Source organism: Cryptomeria japonica, chromosome 7 (genome assembly GCF_030272615.1).
Source record: "Cryptomeria japonica chromosome 7, Sugi_1.0, whole genome shotgun sequence".
NCBI lineage: Eukaryota > Viridiplantae > Streptophyta > Pinopsida > Cupressales > Cupressaceae > Cryptomeria > Cryptomeria japonica.
The window spans coordinates 563,814,175-563,824,722 of NC_081411.1; positions in this window are offsets into that span (position 1 = coordinate 563,814,175).

Below are 10,548 nucleotides of genomic sequence, written 5' to 3' on the forward strand. Positions count from 1 at the left end.
CTATTTACTTTTATTTGTTTATTTTATATTAACAAATTATTTCAAGAGAATCATTTTGCCAATCAAAATTATGATGAGAACTCTATATACACATATTTCTTATATGTATATCACAAATTTATAGTTATTCTTTATCTCATATATTTCAATTTCATCAATTTGTCTTTACTATGCACTCTATTTTCTTTGGTATATATATTTTAACATGTAACTTAAAATTAAATTTAAAAGTATCATTTTATGTTGACATAACATTTACCTAGTGAATAACATGCATATCCCATACTATGTGTAGTCACATAAATCTATCCATTTTAATTAAATAAATATTTACTATTTATTTGATTAAAAGCCCACTAGCCAATAGTTAATTAAATTAACATTTAATTAATTCATCTTCAAACATTCTCCTATTAATTAAATAAATTATTCAATTTATTTTAATTAATTCATTAAACCAAATTCACAATCATTTAAATGAATAAATCCTATTTATTTAATCTAATCCCCTTTCCTCTTTTAAATAAATAATTAAAACATTTATTTATATCATTTAATCCCCCCTCCACTTGCATTCTCCTACAAATGCAAGTTGCAACCACAAGTTGAAATAAATTAATTTTATTTTAATTAAAAATCCTATTTTCCTTCACCCACCAAATCCACTTGCAATCCTAAATCCCCTTGTAGACCCTTCTAACCACTTTCTAATCATTCCTAATTAGCCTAATCCATCCCCTAAATATTGTCACATTCCTAAGTAACTTGGAGTCACCTCTCAAAGACTCCAGAGTCTTTAAAAAGCATTTAATGTTTTATGTGTTCAACAAACTAACCCTTAAAGTCTTCCAAACCCTTAATGGTTCTTACACAACCATTTATGGCTCTTAAATAACCATTAATGGTTAACTCAACTCACCCACATGGTTAGAGACTTTACCTCTAACTCAACCCACATTTGACCCATGTGTCTTCTCAAGGATTTATTGCTTTGACCATGGTTATCCTCACTAACTCCTGCACAAGAGTTTATCCATTTGATAAAGATATTATTTATTGGATAATGGATTTATTCTTTCAACTCAACATTAACCTTACCTCCTCAGTTAACCCTCCGGTCATGTCAATCATTTAATTTTTATTCCCTCTCCTCTCAACCCATCTCTTGTTGACATTTGTCATCTTGGGATTGGGTTGAAAGCCCTCACATGAATCTCAAGCCCGTCAATCCTGGCCCTTATTGAGATTACTCAATCTCAACCATCCATTGCTCCATTTTACCTATAAATAGAGTTCATTTCTTCATAATCCATATCCTGAAAACTTGTATGCATTTAACTTATAGTGAATTTTAGAGAGCATTTTAGCATAATCACTCATATTGTCATTTTGGACTAAAATTAATTGTAATTCATTTCATAATGTTTCATATTTAGTTGGTTTTACACTTGCATACATGGTTTAAAGCATTTTTTAATCTTGAATCTCCATAAGACATCCATAGTGCAAAAAGTTGTTGAGAGCTACACTCATTTGGAAACTTGGAGAGGAGAGGAACAAGGGAGGAGCCACTATGAATGTTTTGGTCAGCATTTGGAGGAGTTTAGTTTACTTGTGTCTTTGCATGCTTTCCATTTCTTATTTAGTATCTCTCTTGATATGCTTGATTAGGCTATTGTTTAATTTCTGATTTGCTAACACTAACACTTGTTGTTTGTGTAACACTTGTTGTTTGTGTTTGTCATCCTAACAATATCTTTTTTGCAAAACATCATTTGGTGAACCCGACGTGAATCGAACATGCAACCTTTTGATTTCATTTTTTCAAAAACTACTAACATTTTTCTATGTTTTAATTGACACACAGGTTGCATTTTAGCGCCTTCGAAACTGGGCACTTTAGTGCTATTGTTCCTAATAATAGCGCTATTGTTTATCAACTAGCGCTATTGTCCATCTTTTAGCGCTATTAACCCTTAAATACCGCTATCGTATCTTCTTTTAGCACTTTTGGATCTCTATTCGACAAAATTAATTCTATTTGTCAGAGTTCTTTTAGCGCTTTTGTCTCTTTTGTAGCGCTTTTGCATTTCTTTTAGCGCTTTCGCTGATTATTTAACGCTTTTGTGTCAAATAGCATTTTTTTTTCACACAGAGTAGCGTTATTGTAACAAAGAGTTGTAAAAAAAAATCTTGTAACCGAAAAACCAAAAAAATTAGGCTTGTAGAAGCCCACCAAATATGCGGATTTTACTAACTTATTATCTTGTGTCCAGGTTTGGAATAACCCCGTTTTTGTAGGATTTTAGAAATTAAGCTTAGGAAGTAAATTTGTTCATATTGCTAACTTTGTCTTTAAAGTTAAGATAAAATGAATTAACTTTATTTTCTTGGCTAAAATCAACTTCACTTCTATTTTGGGCTCTTAAAAAGAATCACACATTTGTTTGGGCTTGTAAAAAGAACCTCATTTATCAAGGTAAAAAGAACCACAACTTTCAAAACCCAACAAAACAACTTTATTTCTTGCAAGTTAGGAAACAAACTTCGTTTTGGTGCTTAAAATCAACAAAACAAAATTTATTTTCTTGCATCAACTTAAAGAAATTCACAATCCACACTTCATTTTGGGCAAAGCTTAAAAAGAACAAGCCATTTTTCCTTCAAGTTCAAAGTGATTTTACTTCAAGCAAAAACGTGTTCTCAATTCAGTTGACCAGGATTTCAAAGTTCCTAGTTTACAAAACATTTTACCTTTGAAGTTAAAAAGAACACCATTTTTGTTGGAGCAACATCTTCAAATAGTTAGATCACATTGCAATGAAAATCAATTAAAAAGAACAAGTGTTTTTGGTGATTGGCACACTTGTGCAAAGTTTGTCAAGTGGTCCTACTTCGAACACACACTATCCTCCCCCTTGGCTTTTGTGGTCCTAGGTGCAAGAGAAAAGTGTTAATAACACTCAAATTTTATCTTTTTAAGAAAGGCCTATCAAGAGACACATCACTCTTGGGAATGACCTCGCATGGTAAATCCTTCGAGCCGCTATAGAAACCAGGTGTGAACGAAAGTTGTAGCCTTGGGTATAGTTGTTTCTACGGTGTAACTTGTCGAAAGGACAAATGGGCCCCACCACAAGTTACAAGGCTCTTAAGTGAGTCACTACAGAATGAACTTATATCCAAAAACATCAAAAATTACTAAACGCCTTTTTATATAGAAGCCCACCCGTTCTATTGATTGAGGATATTTGTGATAAATTCAATGCAAGAGTATAGATGGTTTTGCTCCCAAGATACTCTCCATACATATTTCCTTGAGTAGAAACATAATTTTTTGAAAAGCTACTTGTAGCTTGATGAAAGTGGTGACTCCCCCATCATAGGGATCATCTATTTTTTATGCTCATGCAAGACTTAGTATATCACATCCTTGCCTACCACGGCGGGATTCATAAGGTATGTAGTACAAAAGTTGAAGAGATATCAAGATGTGGGCTGAAATTATCACAACTGGCCATTTGACCTTAGGGATAAAATGTGTTTGAAGTGTCTTTATTTTGTGTCAAGACCAGTGATAAACTAAGCCGACTTGAGGCTTTTTAGAAAAAACATACTCAAAAACATTTTATAAAGGGTCAAAGAGTTCAAAGATTGGGTTGATTTAGACCCACACCTATTTGTGCCTTTTAAGGCAACATTATTGTGTTTGTGTGCTTACTCTGTTTTCTTGTCAAAGAAAATCAAAACCAATTCAAAAACAAGTATTCATCCAACACAAAAAATTTAAAACCAACATTTGGCAAAAATCAAAACAAAGTGCAAAAACCAAATATCAAATTATATGACCATCCTTCACATTTTGAGAAAGAGGAATCTTCATCAACATATCAATTTGAAGAAAAGACCATTGAGCTCAAAGACTTTCATCAAAAGAAGGAAATTTTTCTATCTAAATAGACAAATATTTGTCTCACATAGAGCCTTCTTATGTCACATGTGTCTATATCTTCAAAGAAAATCCAACGAGTTTGATCAAGAGTCTTTGAACCGCAGAGCTTTTACTCAATATAGAGCTTTGAGTTATCATAAAAACAAGGGAGGCAAAATCAATCCTGCCTTCTTTCTAGACATTTGCATCACATATAACATAGCTCGAGAAGAACCACCAACCCCCGAAAGAGAAGAGGAAGAATTTGTCCCATATGTAACACAGAGTTTTTATTGAAGTTTAAACATTCCATCCATTCTCACATTCATACATCATCAATCCATTTCAACTCTTGAAACATAAAGAGGTCTTGTCCTAAGTTCTTTTTAGATATTTCTTGAATCAAAACAAACACATCACTTTTTAGGTTGTCTCTACATCTAGGATAAACTCATCCTAAGAGGCATTTCTACGCGGGTTAAAACTAGTCTATGAGTGCATCCTCTCATTACTAGGTAGCTTGGTCTGTAACACATCTCAAACTTTGCTATACCTTATCATCTCAAAACATTGTCAACAAACACAACAAGCAATTCTTAGAAGGAATTTGGTAACATCAAACCTTTAGTGTTAGAGATCCACATGCTAAACACTTCACCAAACATTTATCTCTCATTCCATCACCAACTCATAATCATTTTCACCAAACTTCAACAACAACTTTCAAACAAAATGGCTCAAACCAAATCAAGGACTACATAACTCGAGATCGAAGAGGAAGAGGAGGAAAATCTCAATGAATTCCAAGAAGCCCTTGGAGGAAATGCAAATGAGGAAAATCCTAGTATTCCCACTCCTGAAGAAATAGAAAGGACACAACACAACCCCCTCTTCAATTGAATTTTCGATGAAATCCTCAAGAACAATGTTGATGCTCACTTTTTAAGACTTGCCCAAGAGGGAGCCAAACTACCCTCTGATTTCGATACTACACAATTACGACAAGCATCAAAACACCATAGTTGTAGTGAGGGTGGAAGAGGTCGAGATAACTTCAGATATGACCTTCATCAAGGGAATCCCCCACCTCCTCCTCCTCCTAATGACATTGACATGTTGAGGCAACAAGTCGAGAATCTAGCCCAACAACTACATAGTGGTTTGAAAACTACCCGGTTTTCACTTAATGATATTTGTCCCCATCCCTTCGATAAATCTATATATGCCACCTTTTCGACAAGGATTTGAAACACCTAAGTTCAAAAAATATCGGGGAAAAGGAGACCCTCAAGATCATGTCAAGGAATTTCACTCAGCTTGCCTAGAAGTGGCATATGAAGATACATATCTAATGTGCCTCTTTCCTTAGAGTTTGGGAGGGACAACCACACAATGGTTTTCCTCACTAATAGGTGGCATTAGGACATTTGAAGAACTGGTCCAAAATTTCATTGCACATTATTCACACAACATAGAACGCGATGTCACCATGGCAGATCTGTGTAACACCAAGAAAAAACTAAGGAAGCTATTTTCAGCTTTCCTACAATGATGGCGACAAATGTCTAGCAGACGTTCTCTTCAGCTACCTGAACGAGAGCTAGTGGAAATATTTATTTCCAACTTGAATGAAGAAATGGAATTCCATCTAGACATGAAAGGTACAGAGTCCTTTAATGACATGATCACCCAGGGATTAAAATGTGAACGGGCCCTCATCAAAAAGGGGCTTATCAAGATATACAATGAACCAAAAGACAGCCCTCGCCTGCGCTTTAACAATGATAAACCCAACTTCTAGAATAAAAACAAAAACATCATCAATGATGAGGTTGTAGATGCAAGGACTATCAAGAGTGCACAACCCATGGTCTGATTTGCGGGGCAAAATCGCCCTCCTAAAAACAACACGGTTGCTCCTCCACAAAATCAAGGACGTAATGCACCGCAAGAGGAACCGAGACAACGACAGCAAAATTATAAACCAAAATGTACATACACTCCCTTAGGGGAACCTATTGAAATAGTGTTACGTCAATTGGTCTCTTCAAATCTGGTGACCTTACCAAAGACATCTAATTACAAGCCTCGGGTCAAACCTCCATGGTGGACGGATAATGAACATTGTGAAATCCATCAAGGGAAAGTGCATAAAACAAGTAATTGTCACAGATTGAAAGATCTTGTTCAAGATCTTATTTACCGAGGACAGATTGAAATTGAAGGACACGACCCAAAAATATCAAATAATGATCATCTCATGTTTAAAAATCTGCTTCCACCACAAGATCAAAGGGGTCCTTCCACTTCAGGATGAAACATAGATACCAATGATTATACGCGAGCCGCCTATAATTACACTGTGAATCACCTATATGACACCAATGAACAAATTACAACCATTACCATCAAAGATCCAAGCCCTACCTGCAATATTGTTATGCGTCGTAGCAAGATCACCATTAAAGTAGCTCCACAAGGCACAACCTCCATCCCAAAGCAGTATGACCTTTTGGAACAATTAGATAAGATGCCTGCACTTATATCCATCTTAGAGTTTTTGCGCCTATACCCATCTCATAAAACAATCTTGGATCAGGCTCTCCAAGAGGCGTCAATCCCTGCCAATCTAAATACAGATTAATTTCAAGCTATGGTTGGTAATCTGAGGTCATCACCATGTCTCACTTTCTCTGAAAGTGACAATACATCCTTCCAACAACCTCATAACGCCTCACTCCATGTTGAAGGATTTATCAACCAACACAAGATCAAGCGAGTCTTGATTCACAATGGAGTAGGCCTAAATATCTGTACATTACAATTGGTCACAACATTGGGATATGCAGTTGAATCAGTGGACACCCGCAAAAAAATAACAATAAAAGCCTATGATGATGCGAAGCATTCTTCAAAAGGAGCAGTTGTGCTACCAATCTAAGTGGGCCTAGTGGTGAAGCACATCATGTGTCAAGTTTTGGACCTTCCTCTACCGTATAATTTGTTGTTAGGAAGACCTTGGATACACGCCATACAAGCCGTTCCATCCACCTATCACCAGTGTATCAAGTTCCCTCATAATGGTATAGAAATTACAATCCTTGGTGATGCCAATCCATTTGCATATTGCAACAATATCAACCATTAGCCAGAGATTACCATTCCCAACAACACAGAACCTATCCCATCCACATCATATGTAAGTCCAACCTCTCTTTCCAGTTCAAACACCACTATACCAAAGCAAGAAAAGCTAAAGATGAAAATGGTAGAGGAAGGTCCTGGGGAGTACAATCTAAGCCAACTCTTTTGTGTTGGGCAACTACCCACTTCCCCTAGAACTCATGGTAAGCCTCAAAGGTTACTTCAAGCACCACTGGTCAAGCCAACATGCACTTTGGCAACTTTTATCCTTAGAAAGAGTCAGGAAGAGGAGACCAGAGATGAGGACTTAGCAGAATGGATCTATAAAGACCCTATCACCATGGAAATCCCACAAGCTAAGCTTCCTATAGATCAATATGGCAAAGGCCTACTCATTATGCAAAGAATGGGTTATAATGGTCAGATTTCTTTGGGACCTTGTAAGAAAGGATGCCATGAGTCATTGCAGCTTGAATTAAAGCCTAAAGATAACACTGGATTAGGCTTTCAAAGGGAGACTCTTCCTAAGCTCAGATTCAAAGGGAAATCCAACAAACCTCTATATCAGCCTAATACTCTAAAGAGGCCACCCTTGATTATATCATCCACAACACCAATCATCCCACCAATCAAACCAATAACTCCATCAACAGCAGCAGCCACATCAACAACACCATTAGTAGTATTAGAACCCCCAGCAGTAGCGACAACACTGACAATTCCATTAGAAGCAGCAGATTCAACAATATCGATACTCCCAGTATCGGATTCACTGATCCCAATAATCCTCTATGTAGCGCCAACCATTCCATCTCCAATGATACATCAGTCGATTACACCTGCAGTGTTTAATTCAAAGGACATCCCGGTTTGGTATAGTAATTGGATGTTGGACATTGACTCAGAGATCAACTCACATGAGTGGGAATTTGATTTTGTACATCTTTATACTTTCGATGAGGATGACACATCTCCACCTCCACCTTCCAAAGAAATCCATGTTTACGAAGAAACGCAGATAAAAACCTCTAGGGTTCCTAAACTGGAAACACCTTCCATAGACCCTACCTCACATCCTGCGCCTGATTCTGACAGGGAGAGTACCATCAACGACCTTCACCACAATATCTTAACCCTCACTAACACATCTTATGAACTTAACCCGATCGATGAGGTAATGCCCATTATCCATCTTGAACTCATCGAATGGAACCAACCTAATCCCCCATGCCTTGACCACTTCCAAAACGATGAGGCGATCATTGAATTTTTGGAACTACAGGATAACATACCAAGTGGGGATTACAAAGTTGGATTCACCATTGAACTTAATAGCGCAACATACTTTGGGGTGGATGCCAAACCTTTCTGCCTTAAAAATATAACAATAAAAACATGGATCTTCCAGTGAAAACCACACTATGGCACTGTTTCATCCCAAAAAAAGTAAAAAGAAAGAGCGTATCCAATGGTGAAAACCTCTCTGAGGCGCCTATGGATGAAAGGTTTGACATCTCCCCTCTAGTGAAAATCAGGAATGATCAACAATCCTTATTGAGGAAACAAAAGAATTCAACATGGGGACTCCTAAAACTCGTCACCACATACATCTAGAATCTCTTTTAACTCCAGAGGAACAACCTAAGTTTGTAGAGTTCTTCCAGAAGCGTCAGATCAACTTTGCATGGTCATATGCAAACATGCCTGGTCTTGATCCTAATTTAGTCATGCATCACCTCACCATAACAGAAGGAGCTAAGCCTGTCAAACAGAAGCTTCGCAAGATGCACCCCTAGATTGTGGTACTCGTCAAAGTAGAACTTAAGAAACTCCTAGATGTTGATTTTATTGGACCAATTGATTATGCAGATTGGATATCCAAAATTGTTAATGTCGGCAAACCCAATGGGGGCATCTGTATCTGTACTGACTTCAGAGATCTAAACAAGGCATGTCCTAAGGATGATTCCCCCCTACCAAACATTGACATGATCGTGGACCTAACAACAAGACATGCCTTGCTTTCTCTTATGGATGGCTTTTTAGGTTATAATCAGATAAAGATCGCACCCGAGGATCAACATAAGACAGCCTTCACATGTCCATGGGGAACATACTGTTGGAATGTAATGCCTTTTGGTCTAAAGAATGCAGGGGCGACCTATCAAAGAGCAATGACCACTATCTTTCATGATATGATGCATACCATAATGGAGGATTATGTCGATGACTTATTGGCAAAATCATTAACAAGAGAAGGTCATCTTGCAATATTAGATAAAATCTTTGACAGATTGGAACAATATCATGTTCGGCTCAACCCAAAGAAATGTTTCTTTGGAGTAACCTCGGGGAAGCTTCTAGGATACATTGTCTCAAGCAAAGGCATTGAGGTCGATCTTGCAAAGGTCAAAGCAATCATGGACATGCCACTTCCAAAGAACATCAGTCAACTAAGGACATTACAAGGGCGGCTTCAATCCATCTGAAGATTCATTGCACAACTAGTAGATAAGTGTCATCCTTTTACACATTTGTTACACAAAAACATTCTCTTTCAATGGGATGCCAGCAAGCATTCCAGATGCTTAAGGATTATCTCATGAATACACCATTGTTGATCCCACCAGATCCAAGTAGACCTCTATTGCTCTATATTTTAGCAACTAATACAACATTGTGACTACTGCTGGCACAACATGATGCAGAAGGGAAAGCGTGTATTGTCTACTATATCTCTCGCACACTGGTCGACTATGAACTCAATTACACACCTATTGAGAAAGCTTGCCTAGTAGTAATCTTGGCAGCCACTAAACTGAGGCACTACCTATTAACCTATAAAGTAAAACTCATTGCAAATATATTTCCACTAAAATACTTACTCAGTAAAGAAGCATTGACAGGCCACTTGGCCAAATAGGTGATGATTCTAAGTGAATCTAACATCAAGTATGTGGACCGTAAGGCTATCAAGGGCCAAGTTATTGTAGATCAGTTGGTCGATGCACCCCTCACAGGTGATCATCCTCTTGTTTCTAATTTTCTAGATGAAGAGATCTTCATGATCATAGTAGCACAACCATGGAAACTATACTTTGATGGTTCATATACTAGGCATGGCTCACAGGCATTTTGTTTATCACACCTCAAGGTGACAGCGTTCTGAAGTCTTACAGGCTAACTTTTCCATGTACAAATAACATAGCAGAATATGAGGCCTTGATCACAGGACTTAGACTAGCCATACAATGGAAACTGAAAGAGCTACAAATATATGGCGATCCCAACTAGTCATCCGATAAGTCACAGACGAATATCAAACCAAGGATGATAAACTCATGTCGTACAAGCAAATGGTGGACAGTTTAAAAACATCATTTACTACTATCACCTTTGAGTAGATACCCAAAGATCAAAATCGAGTTGCTGACGCCATGGCTACCATTGCATCTATCCTAGATCTTCCACAT